Genomic DNA, 20,389 nt, shown 5'->3' with positions numbered 1-20,389 from the left:
GCCTCCAGAGTGATTTGTTGAGCCCTTACTATAACCGTAAATGCTAGTATACTCCGACTACAGCACATACCACATTTAGGGTCTGATTTACTAAGGTTTTCTAGGGGGAAAAATGCTTAGTAAATGAGACCCTTACTTTGAAACCCCTTTCTAATGACTCAGTAATACTTGAAAAGGGGAGGGGGGTGGGGTGGACACCCTAGGGATTTGGCAAAATGGGCTTGGCTCTTTTGTTCCTTTGAAGGGGAATGTAGAGCTTAAAAATGATAGAAAACACAGTACACACCTGAGATGAGTTGAACTCAGGATGCCATTCTTGAGCCATGGATGATCTTCTATTAAGAGTCCTAGAAGTGGGGAAAAAGTGGGAAGTGTGGTTTTTGGAGGCCTTCAAAAGACAGTATTCTAGGCCATTATCCCACTTCTAGGAAAACATAAAACCAAATAGTAAGGGAACATTCAGCCGTTTATCCAAAAGGAAGCTGCGCATCCACACCCAGGGCAGGATGAATGTTAAAAGACAGAAATATAACAAAGTAAATGCTAAGCACAGAACTTCTTGGTCTGCTTCATGAGAGTAACAAACACATGTGAACGTTAATCCTAATCAGAGCTGTGCATAGAAAAGGGGCAGAGCAGCAAGGCCCAATCCATGACTAACTGTTTGGCTTGGATGTAGGAAAGCCATGTACCCACGTGAATGGCTACGTAGCTTGGTAAGAGAGCTTTCTGAAAATGTCCTACCCTGCATTCAGGTGGGAACAGGCACCTTGTTCCCCAGCATGCGCATGGTTACCTGCATTTTCTTGGGCGGAGTTAGGCTAGGGAAGGCAACAATGCGGGTAGTATTGGATTTTCTAAAGCAGGTAGACATCCTTGCAGGTCTGTTTTCTTTGGGCAATTTTGAAAGGGAAAGTACACATGTACGTTCTTTTTGAGAACGGTGAAAAATACAAGGACAAAAGTACCTGCGCACTTTCCACCTGCCTGCAGAATTTTGAAAATTGCCCCCTCTGTGTGTAGGAGTAAAAGATTAGATTCGTACTTTAGAGGTGATTGCAATATATTCATTATTTGAGGCCTAGACATTTGCTTTATTTAATTTTCAAATGTAATTAGTCACCTACAATAGTTCATGGAGTGAATTTTCAAAGGAGTTAGATGTGTAAAAGTAGCAAATTTTCAGAAGTCCATTTATGAGTGCAAACGTTTTGAAAATTCAGCCCTGTGGACTGACAAGTGGAAAAGTAGTGTAGTCCCTGGGCTAGCATCCCTTCACAGAATCCCAAAGACCACACCTTAAATAGGGCTTATGCTTCTAACTTTCCTTCCCTGTCAGAAGCGAAGATTATCTTCTCGGTTCTGAGCATTGTTAAATAGATAATTGAGTATTCCAATCATTTCCACATTAATGTCTCTGGAAACATTTATGGTTTTCAACTTAACTTTTACTGATTAAAGATAGAAAAGTGGATAAAATGATTCATTTTACCATCCATTTTACAGCTTCAGAAGGTCTAATACATTTTTTGACATTCACTTTCAGTTAATTTGTGCTATTACTGTTGCCAAATAGTTTTCTCTCTGATCCATTCCAATTAATTGGGGTAGTTATTAAGCTTCCTCCCACCATCTGGTGAATAAGATGGTATCCCAATTTAGATGTACTAATTCAAAGCCACATTTCTCATATTTTTAGTCCAATTGTTCAGTCATTCTCCTTACTTCCCTTGTTGGTATCAGGAGGGTACTGCCATACTCCTCTCTTTAACATCCTGATGATGTAGATGGGGTTTACAATGGAAGGGTGCCACAGGTCTTATTCACTGCCTCCTTCTCCCCAGGAATTAACCCAGATCCATTCCTCCCCTGGGATTAAGAATAGTCCACCCATTCTCTCTGTTTGAGAAACACTGATCCTCTTAGATTGCATACACTGAGCCCCTGGGCCTTAGGCTACTCAGATATAAGGTAAACATAAAAGTCAACAAAGGGAAACAAAAAACAGAGAAAGGAAGGGTGGAACAACTTCTTCCTCTAAGCCTAAAAGGTTTTCCAAATGGCATGGTAAGGTTAAGTGAAGGCACCCTTTCCAGATCTCCATATCCAAGCCCAAGGGTCCTTCTTTAAAAAAGCTAAACAAAACAGGAGCAAGCATAGTGACATCCTACCCCCTACAAGGGATAACTAAAAGTCCACACCCTAAGATGGTGGCATTGGATTTATATACTCTGGGGACTCACCATTCAGTCTTCCACATGGGGGAGCTAAACCCCACAATAATACTACTCTTGTTCCCATGTGATAAATGGAACAATCCTCTTTAGTAGAGAGCCTTTAGGATTTCTACAGTAGCAATTTTCAAATGTAAAATCTATTTACTTGCATAAAACCTAGTAAATCCTTTTGAAAATTACCTCCTGTGAGTGTTGCTGAAACTTTACTACCATTTGATTGTGTAATATTTATAAAGTATACTGAATAAATACAACTCTACCAAAATTTGAAATGGATATGGTGCCAGTAGAACATAAACATCTTATATTTTAAAATGTAAAACTTAAGATTTTCCAGCAAATCAGCAGATATACATGTAGTCCTCAGACTTTAGACACAATTAGTTCCCGAAAACAGCTTCGTAAGTTGAAACATAACTTGAAACAATTGTCTCATATGGACAATATCATGAATGGGGGATTCGTTCCAGCAGAAAGGCCTGATCTCCTATTTTTGCCACAATAGCCCGGAATTTCATCCGAGAAAGTGCTGTGAAAAGCATGGACCCATTTTAAAGCTTTACATTTGTTCTTATACCTGAAACGGACAGTGCCAAGGCGTGCCTTGCAGGACACTGCACTGACATTGTTCTGAGGAGAGGAAGTCCCAGACATCCTCCATCAGTGCACCTGCTGGGACATGCTGACGAGCCATAACATTGAAACAAGCCTTGTAAAGTGGGATAATGGGTATCAAGCATTGCAAATTTGGGTATTTGTAACTTGAGCGTTGTAACTTGAGGGCTGCCAATATATATATATATATATATATATATATATGAGTATGTAAATCTCTTTATATACACCTATGTATTACATAAAGACTGGAATAATTAGACGTACTGTTTAAGAATAAAGTTCTAGAAATTGTCATGCATATTCCTCTCATTCCATTTCACACACACAAAGATGAAATTTATCTAGTATGTTACAGCTTTGGTAAAGAAAATTGGTCCGTAGCTTCACAGATGTCTCTGTTAACGTATGTGAGATTTAATGGGAGCACCTAATGACTCAGAAATAAAAAGAGCAGTAGCCTTTGTTATGGGGCTGTGGAATATAAAAGGCAATGTTCTGCTTTCTACACATTTGCAATGACTGCTAAAACAGGCATCGATTGTCTAAAGTTCCCTGACTCTGTGTAATGGTTCAGGCCCTGATGAATTCACTGGAGTGCTGTTGAAGTGAAGAAATAATTAGGAGGAAAATAAACAAATGACTGATTACAGTGCCAGGCTTGATAACGGACAGCGGTGTGCAGCAAACCCATTCCTCTTTTCCAAACCCTTACTCCTCTGCTTCCTTTGCTACCGCACCTTCTCTGTTTGCTGCAGCATTTGCAGGGTATATCTGGTGCCTCTGTTACACGGGTCTTATGGCCATAAAGGCAAGTGACTGAATGTTACTGAGCAAGTTCATTTTTCTGGAAATACTTTTCTGTAAGTTTCTGATGCGTGTTGCTGTTTGACAGAGGCGCTGTACGCCTTCAGCCCAGCATATTAAAACAACGTATCCCAGTTCCATAAAGATTATTTCCCCCATTCCAGCAGGAAAATCTTTGCATGATCGGGTTCTATAATATAGGAGACCTGCAGCAAAGGCATGGTAGAAAATCTGTCTGAAGCCCAGGATACCAGAAAGGAAGTTAGATGTACTGCAGTGCTTCCCAACGTGGTCCTTGAGGACCACCCTGCCAGTCTGGCTCCCGGGATATCCGCAATTAATGTGCACGAGACAAGAGTTATCTCGTGAATATCTATTGTGCTAAACACCAGGTGGAGAAATGCTGATGACTGAATTTAGGAGGGGTTCACCTTTCCTTCCCTGCCTTACTATCTCAGAGATTATGGACTACATTTTCAAAAGATTGCACAGAGGTTAGACATACAAAATCTACCCTTTGTTATTAATGAAACATCTACTGTATTTTTTACATTCTGCTTTTCAGCACTTCAAATTGGATTACATTCAGGTGGTGTAGGTAGGTATTTCTCTATCCCTAGAGGGCTTACAAAGTTTTGAACCTGAGAGAAGGGAGAGGGAAGTAACTTGCTCAAGGTCAGGATGTGGGATTTGAACCTTGGCTTTGCTGGTTTGCAGCTTCACTGCTATAACCTCTAGGCTACGTCTTCACAGTCATCTACCTTTAGATGGCTATCTATTTATATATATGAATGTATATAGGTAACAAAGACTGACAGTACTATCCACAAATTCTTATGTAGTACTTTTCTGTGTATTAAACCAAAATAATGCCATATGCTTTATTAGATTAACTGTCAAAAAACGTATTAGTTTGATCTAATAGATTTAGAAGCAGTGGGTAGCATATTTTTTAACATAAAACGTTTGTTAAAAAAATAACTTACCCGCTGCTTCTAAATCTATTAGATCGAACTAAGATGTTTTTGACAGTTAATCTAATAAAGAAGTGGGCATTGTTTGTTTTATTTATATATAAACTAAATGAACAATCTGGCCATCTAAACTGCATATGCATTCAATTGATTAAAAAATTGCACAAAGGCTAGATTTTCTAGCTGATTGAAACAGGGGCTGTAGCCTATTTTAGGCAGTGTCTTATCTGATAATAGTGGACAAAGTAGCCTTGCCCCGAGATCTAAGTCAGTGGCCCCAGTCTGCCACTCATCCCATTGAGAGGGGGATGCCTGAGGGCCACGTGGTTACTGGCACAATCCCTTCCACTGAGGAGTCAGGACACACATTGCCCTTCATACCACTGGTAAGATGGGTGGGCAGGGCAGGGCTAAGGGATGGGACCCAGGCCCCTGTTACTGGCATGCCAGGGGAAGTAGCACATCTGGGGCAGATAATTCGACAGTGGTGAGAACTGGAACAAGGCCATGTTGTACCACAGTGGTGGCAATGGTGACTATCCGCTCCATGCACCAGTCCTTCAGCAGTCAGCATGGATGCTACTATCAGTTGAGCAAGCCTCATTTTCCTCTGGAGGCCACACGCTGTCCCTGGGGATCAGGTGACACTCTGCTGAAGGAACTCAGCTGGGCTGCTACCCAGCACCATTACAGCACCTAACAACCTCTAATCAGGCTCTCATTTGGAGGCTATCAAAGGTTATTTCCCTTAGCTGGCCTTCTTAGGCCTTCACCAGGCCCCCTATTGCCCCCCCTCAATCTCAAGGATAGTCTTTTGGAGTTTCACAGGCTCAGGGTCATGGACAGTTCCTTAGAACCCTTGGTATCAAGCCCATCAAATTGGTGGTCTTAACTGAAGCTCACAGATTCTCTCTGGTTCCACTGTCCCGGCAAATCCATGTTCCCCATTGGTTCCGCAGTCAACAGAAACAGTAGCAGGTCCAGCAACAGCATCTTCATGAATAGAACTAGAGTCTCCCACTGAGGATCAACCTCCTGCTCCAGTCATAAAGGGTGAATCTACCATTACAGGGTACTAGATGGAAACAGTGCAGGAGCAGGAAGCACTTCTTCTGTTCTGGGGCTTCCATCAGCTGGAGTTTCTCATCTGATTCTACTGGTTCTAGGGGGTCTTCAGTAGCTGAAGCCTTAGGGGCAGATTTTTAAAAAATACGCGAGCGTGTACTTTTGTTCGCGCACCAGGCGTGAACAAAAGTACGCTGGATTTTATAAGATACGTGCATAGCCGCGCGTATCTTATAAAATCCGGGGTCGGCGCGCGCAAGAGGGTGCACATTTGTGCAACCTGCGCGTGCCGAGCCCAGCGCGGCCTGCCTGTTCCCTCCAAGGCCGCTCCGATTTTGGAGCGGCCTAGGAGGGAACTTTTCTTCGCCCTCCCCCCCACCTTCCCCTCCCTTCCTCTACCTAACCCACCCCCCCGGCCCTATCTAAACCCCCCCCTTAACTTTGCGCGCATCGCCGGCAGCCCCGCTCCGTCCTCCGGTCCCAGGGGCTGGTCCGAAGGCCTCGACCATGCCCCCGGGCCGGCGCCATGCCCCCCGGGCCTGCCTCCGAAACGCCGCGTCATTTCGGGAACGCCCCCGGACACACCCCCTCCCTCCCCTTTTCGAAAGCCCCGGGAATTACGCGCGTCCCGGGGCTTTACGCGCGCCGGCGGCCTATGCAAAATAGGCGCGCCGGTGGGCGCGGGTCTTTTAAAATCCGCCCCTTAGGGAACACTGCCACAGTGAATGCAGGTCTCCCCACCCTAAGTAAAGCAAGCAATTGTGGCAGGGTACTCCCCAATTCTTGAGACGCTAAATTAGACAACATCAATATGTCAATATCTTTACTTTGCTGGAGGGGGTGTAGGAAGGAGGATGATTCCAAGAAGGGTCATAGATGGCACCAGGAGGGTGCCTAGAAAAATTAACAATTGGGTCAGGTCCTTTGCTCACCTTGTATGAATAGTAGTCATGGCAGATCCATCACAGCAACTGGCCATGTAGTTGTACTTGGACACTACTGTCAGCGTGCATTCTGCATACAAGGGAGTTGCATGGCTCAACTATGATGAAAGGTTTGGGAGAAAGGATAGCAGACATGCCAAGTATGTCCTGGGGTTCACATGATGTAGAATTATGACTCACCCACATGACAACTAGGATTTCTGATGCACTAACAAACAATTGTTCCTTTCCGAGTGCTGCAAACTCTCAGATCCAGGGACACACAAGGCATTCCTTGCTCAAATTTTGTTGGCAGTTTAGTAAAGGGCTGCAAATAGAAACATACTGTATTGGCATAACTTGCACTGCCAACCACCCAGCCATAAGGGGCCCCAAACAAAGATCTGCTTGGAAAAGAACATTAAAGCTGCATTTGCAAGAGCCCCAACTCTTGTCCTGTGGACACAAATGGAGAATAATCCTAAGCATTATGCATTATCCTTTCATGAAAGCTACCACCACATTATTAGAAGGTTTCACGGCTGCTTCAAAATTCCTTATGCTGGACCAATAAAATTGGTCTGCTGTAAGAATGTTCCTTGTACTAGTCACTTTGCCAGTATTGTCAGAGAGAAGCTGGGAAGAGTAGCAGATCCCTTTTCAGGACCTCCCTTTTCCAAGATGATCTTGTCGTCCCTAGCTGTAGGCCCCAAGAAAGAGCCAGGTAAGTTTAGGTTGATAAATAACCTTTCTTACCCGACTGGTAACTCAGTCAATGATATACAAATAAAAGGATCCACCATTGATAAGAGCATATTAGTGTTGGGCATTAGGGAGAAAGGAAATAGGAAATAAGTGAAACAATTGAAAATCTGACGAAATTTCATTGGTTTTTCACATTTTGTTTTCAAAACAAAAATATTGAATCATTGGGCCTAGGCTCAGGCCTGACGTTGGGGCCTCGTCTAGGGAATAGGCCAAGGGCTATAGCAAGGGCCTCAGCCTTCGCTGGAGCGTGACACTAGGGCTGAGACCTCACCTAGGAATAGGCCACAACCTGACCCAGGAGCCGTAGCCTAGGCTCCTGTGTCAGGTTGTGGCCTTACACAGGAGACCAGCTCCTGATGCTGAGGCCTTGGCCTAGACCCAGGCCTGATGCCGGGCCCCGACCAAGAGGCCAGGTCCCAATGAATGGGCCACAGCCTAGACGAGGTCCTATAATAACAGGGCTCAGTCTACAGCCTGGGTCCTAATGCCGGGCCTCTGCCCAGGGTCAGACCCAGACCTGCCAACCAAGCCTTGGAGGTCTTCTTTTTTCTTTCTTCTTCAATGAAATGATGCCATCCACTTGGGAGGCTCTGGAGCCTCCTCCCCCAGTGGAGGGTGCCATTTTGATGTGTGGCAGCTAATTATAGTACTGTACATCAAAATAACATCCTCTGCTAGAAAGAGACATTATGACATTTTCCGTTTTATTCACCATTCCCTTTCTAATAATTCTCAACATTCTGTTTGCTTTATTGACTGCTACAGCACACTGAACCGACAATTTCAATGTGTTATCCACTATGATGCCTAGATCTCTTTCTTGGGTTGTAGCACCTAATATGGAACCCAACATTGTGTAATTATAGCATGGGTTATTTTCCCCTATATGCATCACCTTGCACTTAATCAAATTAAATTTAATCTGCCATTTCAATGCCCAATTTTCCAGTCTCTCAAGGTCTTCCTGCAATTTATCACAATCTGCTAGTGATTTAACTACTCTGAACAATTTTGTATCATCTGCAAATTTGATTACCTCACTCGTCGTATTTCTTTCCAGATCATTTATAAATACGGTATATTGAAAAGTAAGGGTCCCAATACAAAGTGCCTCAGAATGTTGGGAATTATTAGAAAGGGAATGGTGAATAAAACGTAAAATGTCATAATGCCTCTGTATCGCTCCATGGTGAGATCGCCCTTGAATACTGTGTACAATTCTGGTCGCCGCATCTCAAAAAAGATATAATTGCGATGGAGAAGGTACAGAGAAGGGCTACCAAAATGATAAGGGGATGGAACAGCTCCCCTATGAGGAAAGACTAAAGAGGTTAGGACTTTTCAGCTGGAGAAGAGACGACTGAGGGGGGATATGATAGAGGTGTTTAAAATCATGAGAGGTCTAGAACGGGTAGATGTGACTCGGTTATTTACTCTTTCAGATAACAGAAAGACTAGGGGGCACTCCATGAAGTTAGCATGGGGCACATTTAGAACTAGTCGGAGAAAGATCTTTTTCACTCAACGCACAATTAAACTCTGGAATTTGTTGCCAGAGGATGTGGTTAGTGCAGTTAGTATAGCTGTGTTTAAAAAAGGATTGGATAAGTTCTTGGAGGAGAAGTCCATTACCTGCTATTAATTAAGTTGACTTAGAAAATAGCCACTGCTATTACTAGCAACAGTAACATGGAATAGACTTAGTTTTTGGGTACTTGCAAGGTTCTTATGGCCTGGATTGGACACTGTTGGCAACAGGATGCTGGGCTTGATGGACCCTTGGTCTGACCCAGTATGGCGTGTTCTTATGTTCTTATGCGCAAAAACAAACAAAAAAACAAGAAATGGGGCCTCCCAAGGTCTTTCATGACCCCCACTCATCCCTCCCATTCAAAAAAAATGACAGGGACAGGATCCTCCCCAGCCCACACTTACCCAGTCTGGGGGGAATCCAGTGCCAAGGCCTACACCCAGGCTGAAGCCTGGGCCTTGCATAGGGCATAAGAACATAATGTTTTTAATTGTTGCAACTATTGTTTAAAGATGTGAAAACATAGTCATTCCAAAAATTAGTTCTGGTAATTAATGACAATCCTATATATCGGTAGTTACCCTGGGAAAAATAAACACTGCTTAAACAGACAGTCACACAAAACCAGATAAATCTTTTTTTTACTAAATACCAGCCACTTAAAAATCTGCAAAAAAAAAGAAAAAATATGGCACCATCTTCCAAAAGTTCTATTTTTCTGATAGCATCCCAATTAAATACCTCTATTTTTCCCATAAAATGCTTTTTGAAGGGATCACATTATAGGTTTAAAATAATGAATATAGCAAACATAAAGTCCGGTTTTATTTATTTATTTATTTATTTTATTTAACATTTTTCTATACCGAACTTCATGACAAGCTTCATATCAGGCCGGTTTACATCAAACTTAGGGGTTAACTTAACAAAACCATATAACAAGAAGGCCGAAGCGCAGATACAAATAACAAGGAGAATAAACTTGGGGGCTATAGTAGCCAGGAAATAAAGGACAGAAAAAACTGGAGAATAAACACGAATGAGTCTACAATGGCTGGGTCGGACATTTAGTCTATTGAGCTAATGCAAACCATGCAAACCATTTTGAAAGTAAAAAAAAGTAAAAAAACCATTTTGAAAGTAAAAAATGCAAACCATTTTGAAAGTAAACACCCAAAAAGTTATAATATTGATAGCTGGCATACTTATCTGGTTCACTGGTGCAGTCAGCTTTTTATATCCATTGTATTATAGAAAAAACAATTGCTGATTCATCTTGGGTCTTTAATTCGGTGAAAGGCTCCAGCAGTTAACACATTTCTTATATCCATTGCTTTTTATACAAATCACTTACTAATTCACCTTGAATATTCTGCAAATTAAAAAACGTGTATTTATCTTCTGTAGCTGGCTTTAACACATAAATAACAGCTTCAACGAATCCAAAACATACTTAAACAGACATAAAAATGTGGATAACTAACTTGTGAGGAAATGTGCTCCAAATGCTTCAACAGACTGGCAGAAAGTAAAGCACGAAAGGCAGGATTATACTTATAGCAAATGCTATTTAATGTAAACTCTTCCCTTCTCTTCAAACACATCAATCAGTGGGGCTTGCATAAACACATCCTGAAAAAGCCTGCCACTCTAGCTCTCAATTAACTCCTTTGCGACCCAATGTTTGACATTGAAAAACGAAATGCTGATCACGATGCTGGAGAAGTGAAGATATATCACCACCCCTCTTTAAAACAATATGTTGAAGCACAAAAACTTTTAAATTATCAGCTGTATGATGATTTCTTTCTTACTGCATATACAGCTTTCATAGGGAGTGGACATGTTCAGTCTGTTAACCCTAAAAAGTCTATCTCAACAGGGCTATCACCTGACAAATCGCCTGATGAATTGTCAAAGGATGCCTTCTTGGAGGAGTTTGAAAGTCTTAGGGTTTTGTTTTTCAGCAGAATCATATGAAGAAGTCACCAGCTCTGGCAATCTATACTTTCTTGTTTCACTTTTTTGTTGTTGCTTGGATATATTCATCTATGGGTACACATAGCCTCTGTTGTAGTTAGCTTCATCACGATGGAATTTATTCATCTTAATAAGTCTCAAGACATCCATCTGTTGATTAAAGTCAGATACTTTTTGATCAAAAAGTTCTGCAATTAATTGTATCTTGAATAAATCCAAGGTTTCTTATACTTCTACCTTCATTGATGTAATTAGAACATTCGTAGTCTCAATAATTAATAACATGAGATTGTATGAACACTTCTATTGAGGACTACATTCCAAAGGGATATAAAAGGCTCATTATCTGAGTAAAGCATAAGTTATTTATAAAAACATAATCCTCGGGGAATCCTTTTGACCTTACAATATTCAAACAGTGTAGCAGCATCTAACTCTGCCTGAATAAGATGTTTTTTTCAAAAAATGTAATTTATCCCAATCCAAACTAGATGTAGATTATTTTTCAGATTCAAAATGATATAATCCAGTCAGAATAGCTGAAGCTACTCGTTCAGTATAACTGAACATGGCTAATTCATTATTAGCCATTTTGATAAACTCTGTACAAGGCACGCAAAATAGGCAAACAGACAATAGATCCCAAATTAGATAGTAAATACAAATATACAAATAAAGGGCTTTACTAGTAAGTGTATACATTAGAGATGTGAATCGGAACTGATATCGGATCCGATTCTGGTTCCGATTCACATCTATAGAGATGTGAATCGGAACTGATATCGGATCCGATTCTGGTTCCGATTCACATCTCTAGTATACATATATATATTTAAAATATTTTTCTATATATATGTAGAGATTCTACTAGATCTCTACCAGAAGGACTTTTACAATCAGTTGAGGAAGGAATAGAATAGCTAATGTGGGTTATAGCTCCCCCATCTGGGAGGCATGAATAGTGTGCTTTTGGAGTATATAAACCCCTGCTACCTTTTCCTGGTGTGGAATTTGTTCCCTGGTTTGTTTATTTTTCAGAAGGTAGGCCTCTGTGGCCTGAGACCTGGTTTCAGAAAGGAGACAGAGCTTTTACCCTTTTAAAGGACTTTGTCTAGAACAGTGCACACCATGTCTGTTTCTTGTGTTTCGGAGACAGGAGTTTGTCCACCCTTATCTCGGATTTTGGTTTTCTAACATGCCTGAGTACTCAACCAGAGGCTCAGTGTATGCCAAAAGAAGGTGTGGTGTGTCTCAGTCTGAGAATGCAAGTGAACTGTGAGAAGTTCTGACGAGGAGTGTGTTCTTATCCATCCCTAGGTGAAGGAGTGAAGAGGAGAGAAGGACCAAGTACTAGGTTCACTATCATCTCAAGGAGTATAAAGATGCTCATAAAGTACTGTGAGTATGGAGAAGGAAGAATGACTATAGGAGAGATAGGAGGGATTGGGATTTTTTTCTGTATGGACTTTGACTAAATTGGAAAATAAGAACTGTAGCAAGCTACTGTAAACTAGGTTCCTGCCCCAAAAGTTTATCATATGTTGGAGCCTTACAATGTGGACCAAGCTGCATCTGAATCTGAGTGGTATGTTTTAGACCTCCCAAAAGGGGTTTTCAACCCTGAAGAGACTACAAGCCACCACAACCAAGGTGAAGGAATATAAAAATATGTCAAAACCCCTGTGTGCTCACCTGTGAATGACAAATATTCTGCAAGAACCAGCATCTAGCACTCACAGTGTTAACAAGTTGGGATAAGAGCTGTACTGTTTAGCCTGCCCAGAGAACAGCACTACATAGCCAGCAGTGGAGGAAGCCAAAGGGATGCTGGGAGATCATTTAAGATAGAAAAGGCACAATTAGGCTGGATCTGTCTATGTGTGCAGGGTGGGTTGGGATGGCCAGAAGTTGGAGTCAGAAGCCAGGAAGAGAGAAGTGCTTCTGGCAGCTTTGCAATCAGTTCTTGTCCTGAAGAGATAATTATCAAGAGGGAGAGATAGAAGTCTGCGCTATGAGGAAATAGAGGGACAGACAGCTGTTCTTACTTCATAGCCGAGTTACATATAAAATTCCAACGGTGACAGAGGAGCCAAGAGCTGAATGACTGAGGGACTTCCTTTCCAGAGATATCCAGGTCCGGGAGCACATGGCTATACCATCCTCTAAGAGACTGAATTAATTAATCTAAACTTTGCACAGAGAGTATTTTAGCAGAGGAGATAGAAGGTTTATTTTCTTGCCTTTTGTCCCCAAATTCAGTATCTCATTTTAATTGATTCAGCTTTTCAGCTGAAGTCAAGCATAAACCCTTGCTGGGAAAGAAAAACTGGTGGACCGTGGTCTTTCTGTAAGTGACTGAAACCAGGCCAGATTTCTGTTTAGTACCAAGTGAACATTGTGGGGAAGCTCTCCAGGAGAGAGACCTTTCACATACTGCAGTGCTCATCTATTTGGTTTGTCATCTAGCCAGCTCCATCATCAAGAGGGACTTCTTCATTTACTTGATTGTGTTTTCCACACAATTTTGTATTTGGAACGGAGTGCACCCTTTATAAACTGGTGACATTGGGATGGATCTGTTCCCCCCCCCCCCCCTTTTTTTTTTTTTGACCACTTAGGGTAAAGACAATTATTGAAAGTATGTACTTCACTGCTTCCCCCCCCCCCCCCCTTTTTCTATTAGTGTTCCCTATTGCTTTACTATCCATATGTTGGTTGCTCTGGTTAACAGGCCATATCCAATGATATTTCTGCATTGCTTGATACTGTACTTTTCCCATTTAATGTTCTGGTTGGATTTCCTGTCTACTTACACAATACTAGTAAAAGGGTTAATTATTGTTTTATTCTGGTGTGATGATTTTATCTGGTCTGTGGTGCTACGTTGTTTGGGCAGAGTACAGGGTAACCAGAACCCTATCTCAACTCCTACTCAGGCTACAAACCTGAAGATGAATCATATTAATCATATGTGGTACTCCCCACCCCAAGCTTAGGGGTAATTCATAGTCTGGACCATGGGTTTGGGGACCACAGAACTATCCCTTATCAATTGGGAGGGAGCTTGCAAACTACCTCACATTGATTGGAAAGGAAGAGAAATATTAAACTTAGTAATTGGAATTAGATTGGACCATCAATATAAATTGAATTAAGAAAGACAAGTCACAAATTTATGAAAGAACGAAAACTTCTAATAGCATCTTTTGAAATATCAAAAGCTGTAAAAGTACTTATCCATCAACTATATAATTTCTCAGTAAAAGTTATGTTGGAAACCACCACTGCTTCAAGCATGCTTACTGCTGTACTTTATAACTGAATGCTCATTAGTACTGTTTATAAAGAACTTTACAGTTGGATTTGAGTAAAAGCAATGCATAGGGCCTAGAAGAGTACTTTTCCTGCAGCTCAGGGAATACTGGATAGTAATTTAAACATAACAGCATGGGAAGTTTGGATATCAGATACATTGAAGTGTGATTCATGGGGCCTTTATCCAGGACTATCAACCCAAGGGTTACATATATATAAATACCTTTTTAAAAAAAAAATAAATTATTACAGCTCTTGTATAAAGGAGTGAAAATCCAGTCATTCCAAAAAATTAGTTCTGGTTGTGTGCTTAAATGGTTGGTATTCAGTACCAACAGATTTTTCTGGTTTTGTGTGACTGTCTTTTTAAGGAGTGGTTTTCACAGGATGATTAAAGATACAGAGGGTTGTCATTAACAACCAGAAATAATTTTTGGAATGACTGGGTTTTCACGTCTTTAAACAATAGCTGTAAAAATTTCTTATTAAAATGGTATATATATATATATATATACAGAGAGAGAGAGAAAATATATATACATATATACACTTATTACTGGTGGATCCTTTTGGAGCATATATTTTTGCACAGGCTCACACTGGCAACTATGGCAGTGAAGAGTTATCATTGCAAAGTCACTGCGAGAGGATTTAGCTACATGCGATCACTTCCTATCTATTTTCAATGGTACTGTGATGAGGCTCCTGTTCCCAGTATCTAGCTCTGATCTAGACCTATATTTGGATGCTTCTAATGGAATTGGTTTTGGTTTGTAGTGATTTGACCACTGGTCTGATACCTCAGCCTCAATCTCTAACTACATGAATAATATCAAACAATGGCTTAACTATAATAGGCTAGTCTTGAACCTTGCAAAAAAAACAAGGATCTAATTGAGGTCACATTGACCATTCAAATTGAGGGCATTCCAATCTGTATTTCAATGAGTGCATGTAGCTTAGGAGTATTTATTGACTCCAAGCTTGATTGCAAACCTCAAATTAGAGAGGGGTATGCACCAGGGGCGGATTGGCCTATCGGGGGATTGGGCATCCCCCGGTGGGCTGATCACTCCAGTCACGTGGTCTGCCTTGTGCGGCCGTGACAGAGCTGCGCTCGGCAGACCACGTGATGTATCCTGGGCCGGCCTGGGCGGCAAATACCCGGGCCGGTCCGACATCGTGAATCCGCCGCTGGTATGCACTAGTTTTTATATATTGCACTTGTTAAAGGTTCTGAAGCCTTTTTACTTCCATACAATTTTCGAACAGTAGTGCAGGCATTATTGTTGACTGCACAAGATTACTGTAATGCATTGTACATTGACCTCCCTGATTCTTCGATTATGCCAAGTTGCTGCAGAATTCAGTGACTAGACTGATTACTAGCACATCAGTTAGAAAACTGAATACAATATGGCAAATAATTCCTACAAATTGCGAATAGCTATATATGAAATGTATGTAACTGCAAAAGGTGAGACTTCATATAATTTTGGGATAATGTAAGACTCACTTATTTGTGGTTTGCAATTTTTACTCTTGAACCACTAAGAGTGATGAATTACTAGCACAGGCAGAAAAGACCATATCTCACCTGTTCTTGTCAGTCTTCACTGGCTTCCTGTTCAATGGAGAATCAAGCATAAAGTTGCCATGTTGACCCACAAACTCCTAATTTTAAAAACATTGCCATGGGCATCTTTATTACTTCTAGCCAACAAGAACTCTGAGGTCCTCACAAATGACATTATTAGATATTCCTCCCATTAAGCAGGCATGGGAGCACCCAGCCTCTGGAATTCCCTTCCTCAAGAACTCAGGGTGATTGGGTGCCCTAAGCTGTTTAAATATGCCCTGAAAACACACTTTTTAAAACAGGCTTTTAATCATTTTTAATTTGGATCAAATTTTTTAGTATGATGTTTTATTCCTTCTGTTTTAGTTTTTAATCATTGAAGCAATTATGTTTTACCTTGTAGATTTTACATTATTTATAAGTAACATATTATCATGGTCATTTTTATTAGTAATGCTTCATTTCTATGTGTTCAGCTTGGATTGTGTATGTTGAATTGTGAGCCACTACGGGCTAATGCATCAGCGGCCTATAAATGCAAATAAATAAATAAGAACTGACTTGGTCTGGTGTCATCTCAAATATCACCTTCTTCAAACTTTTCCTGATTGTGATCTCCCTTCACATTTGGCAGCAGCGCTTAGCTAATAGGAAGGTGGTATTTTGGTGCAACAACCTCAACCACCAGTCTCCGTAATGTGCACTGGTGTCCCAGTTAATGAGAGTTATGATTCTGAAGTGTTTAGAACTTTATTTAGTTGCACTGGCAAGACACATCCTCAGGATACACAATGAGATTGCTGATTGTTTTTCTTGTTGCAAGTGGGAGGAATTCAGGAGGCTGGCACCAGATGCTGAAGAGACAGGGACCCCAGTGCCAGTGTACCTCTGGGCCATTGGAGCGAAGATGCACGTGAATTACTGCACAGATACATTGTACTGTCCACCTGGCTAATGTATGTGAGAGGTTACAAAGCCATAATGGACTCTTTGGCCACAACGGAATGGCAGTATGGTCCTATCCCACACACTTGATGTTTCAGTACATAGTTCAAGCCAGGGGTGTGGTTCATGCCCACTTGGCCAGCTTCACTTTTTTTGCCAAGGCTCAAGGTTGGCCTAACCTGACTAGTGAATTTGCTGTTAAACTCATAATGGCCAGTTGGGCAAACTCCAAGACCCTTAATCCTAATAGCCGAGACCAATCCTGCACGAACACTTGCTAAAGCTGTGACATATTCTGCCAACAATAATCTCAAATCCCTTTGAGCTGGTACTGTTTCACACAGCATTCACTATCGCATTATTTGCTGCCCTCAGAGTGAGTGAGCTGTTGGCGGCGAACAGCAGGAATGACTGCTCCGGCCTTCTTCCCTCCAATGTGTCAGTTGGTGATGGCAAAGCTGCTCCTAAGAATTAGGAGGTCCAAAACAGATCAGCAAAGGAGAGGTGAGATAGTTGCCTTGGCAAAGGTTCCCGGGCTAGTCACATGCCTGGTAATGAAAGTTGTTAGGACGTCTGGTGGTCTCTAGTTTTGATGCATGCTAACCTGCTTCCTTTGAATAAGTTTCAATTGAGTGCTGTTTTGCAGTGATCCTGTGTGTGGTTGGTCTGTGGGCGAAACAATTCGGAACACACTCCTTCAGAATTGGTTGCTCTTCCAGCACAACTGCATCAGATTAACTGGCACCACCATGTAGCATATTGACAGATGGTCACCAAGCTAATTTATCTTATGTCAGATAGGTGAATGGTGCTCCGGGTCAGGATATTTTCTAACAGTTTTTGTCATCTTTTAGGTCTTTGCTGGCGGCAATGGTTGGTATGGATCATAGGACACTCATTTGTATTTTGGGCTCAGCAATGCACAAGAACTGGCACTTTAGGCACTCAATTGGACCTTGCCACATGATGTGATGGTGCGATGGCTTGGCAGAAGGAGAATGTGTTGGGATCAGCACATCCCCCTTCTGCACCAATTGCTGGTCAGATCCATCCCCCCCCCCAGAGGTTTTGGTTATTCATTTGGGAGGCAATGATCTGGGGGATGTCCCTGGCTGGCTTTTGATCAACGATAGGGATGTGAATCGTTTTCCATATCGTCTTAACGATAGAAATCGTGTGGCAGGGCAAGAAAATCGTCTTAGGCACGATTTTTTAGTTAAAAAATCGTTAAAAATCGTTTTTTCCGATTAGTGCGCACTAACTCGAGTTAGTGCGCACTAACGGGAGTTAGTGCGCACTAACTGGGAGTTAGTGCGCACTAACTGAAAATGATACAATTTGACACTTTTCAGGTCAGTTAAGGTCAGTTTAGGAATGAATATGTATTCCTATTGGCTGCCCTCTTATTTATTCATGTTACCAAGTTTCCTACTGACAGTATATGGGGGATGGGAAATGGAAACAGTTGGTAGCTTGACAAAACAAGTAATGTGATCAGTCAATGTGACTAGAACTTGTGCCCTAACCCTGATACCAGGGGTATTGTGATCTTCCTGCACACAGTGCCCTATCCCTCCCTATTAATACCAGGAGTGTTGTGATCTTCCTGCACACAGTGCCCTATCCCTAATACCAGGGGTGTTGTGATCTTCCTGCACACAGTGCCCTATTCCTGATACTGGGGGTGTTGTGATCTTCCTGCACACAGTGCCCTATTCCTGATACCGGGGGTGTTGTGATCTTGTTGCACACATCCCAATATCAGGGATAGGGCACTGCATGCAGGAAGATCACAACACTCCTGGTATTAATAGGGATAGGGCACTGCATGCAGGAAGATCACAACACTCCTGGTATTAATAGGGATAGGGCACTGCATGCAGGAAGATCACAACACCCCTGGTATCAGGGATAGGGCACTGTGTGCAGGAAGATCACAATACCCCGGAGGAGTGAGGGTCAGGCAGCTCCCCCCTGTCTGTGAAGCCAGCCTCTCACTAGTAATGCAGGGAGGGAGCTGTCTCAGACTTCACCATCCTCCCCCCCCCCCCTTACCCACATACCATTCACTAGCTGGGACATGGGGGAAGTCAGGAGTGAGGGTCAGGCAGCTCCCCCCTGTCTGTGAAGCCAGCCTCTCACTAGTAATGCAGGGAGGGAGCTGTCTCAGACTTCACCATCCTCCCCCCCCCCCTCACCCACACACCATTCACTAGCTGGGACATGGGGGAAGTCAGGAGTGAGGGACAGGCAGCTCCCCCCTGTCTGTGAAGCCAGCCTCTCACTAGTAATGCAGGGAGGGAGCTGTCTCAGACTTCACCATCCTCCCCCCCCCTCACCCACACACCATTCACTAGCTGGGACATGGGGGAAGTCAGGAGTGAGGGTCAGGCAGCTCCCCCCTGTCTGTGAAGCCAGCCTCTCACTAGTAATGCAGGGAGGGAGCTGACTCAGACTTCACCATCCTCCCCCCCCCCCCCTCACCCACACACCATTCACTAGCTGGGACATGGGGGAAGTCAGGAGTGAGGGTCAGGCAGCTCCCCCCTGTCTGCGAAGCCAGCCTCTCACTAGTAATGCAGGGAGGGAGCTGTCTCAGACTTCACCATCCTCCCCCCCCCCCCTTCACCCACACACCATTCACTAGCTGGGACATGGGGGAAGTCAGGAGTGAGGGTCAGGCAGCTCCCCCCTGTCTGTGAAGCCAGCCTCTCACTAGTAATGCAGGGAGGGAGCTGTCTCAGACTTCACCATCCACCCCCCCCCTCACCCACACACCATTCACTAGCTGGGACATGGGGGAAGTCAGGAGTGAGGGACAGGCAGCTCCCCCCTGTCTGTGAAGCCAGCCTCTCACTAGTAATGCAGGGAGGGAGCTGTCTCAGACTTCACCATCCTCCCCCCCCCCTCACCCACACACCATTCACTAGCTGGGACATGGGGGAAGTCAGGAGTGAGGGTCAGGCAGCTCCCCCCTGTCTGTGAAGCCAGCCTCTCACTAGTAATGCAGGGAGGGAGCTGTCTCAGACTTCACCATCCTCCCCCCCCCCTCACCCACACACCATTCACTAGCTGGGACATGGGGGAAGTCAGGAGTGAGGGTCAGGCAGCTCCCCCCTGTCTGTGAAGCCAGCCTCTCACTAGTAATGCAGGGAGGGAGCTGTCTCAGACTTCACCATCCTCCCCCCCCCCCCTCACCCACACACCATTCACTAGCTGGGACATGGGGGAAGTCAGGAGTGAGGGTCAGGCAGCTCCCCCCTGTCTGTGAAGCCAGCCTCTCACTAGTAATGCAGGGAGGGAGCTGTCTCAGACTTCACCATCCACCCCCCCCCCTCACCCACACACCATTCACTAGCTGGGACATGGGGGAAGTCACGAGTGAGGGACAGGCAGCTCCCCCCTGTCTGTGAAGCCAGCCTCTCACTAGTAATGCAGGGAGGGAGCTGTCTCAGACTTCACCATCCTCCCCCCCCCCCCCCCTCACCCACACACCATTCACTAGCTGGGACATGGGGGAAGTCAGGAGTGAGGGTCAGGCAGCGCCCCCCTGTCTGTGAAGCCAGCCTCTCACTAGTAATGCAGGGAGGGAGCTGTCTCAGACTTCACCATCCTCCCCCCCCCCTCACCCACACACCATTCACTAGCTG

The sequence above is a fragment of the Rhinatrema bivittatum genome, chromosome 1 (assembly GCF_901001135.1).
Source record: "Rhinatrema bivittatum chromosome 1, aRhiBiv1.1, whole genome shotgun sequence".
In the NCBI taxonomy this organism is placed as follows: domain Eukaryota; kingdom Metazoa; phylum Chordata; class Amphibia; order Gymnophiona; family Rhinatrematidae; genus Rhinatrema; species Rhinatrema bivittatum.
This window is presented reverse-complemented; position numbering follows the sequence as displayed.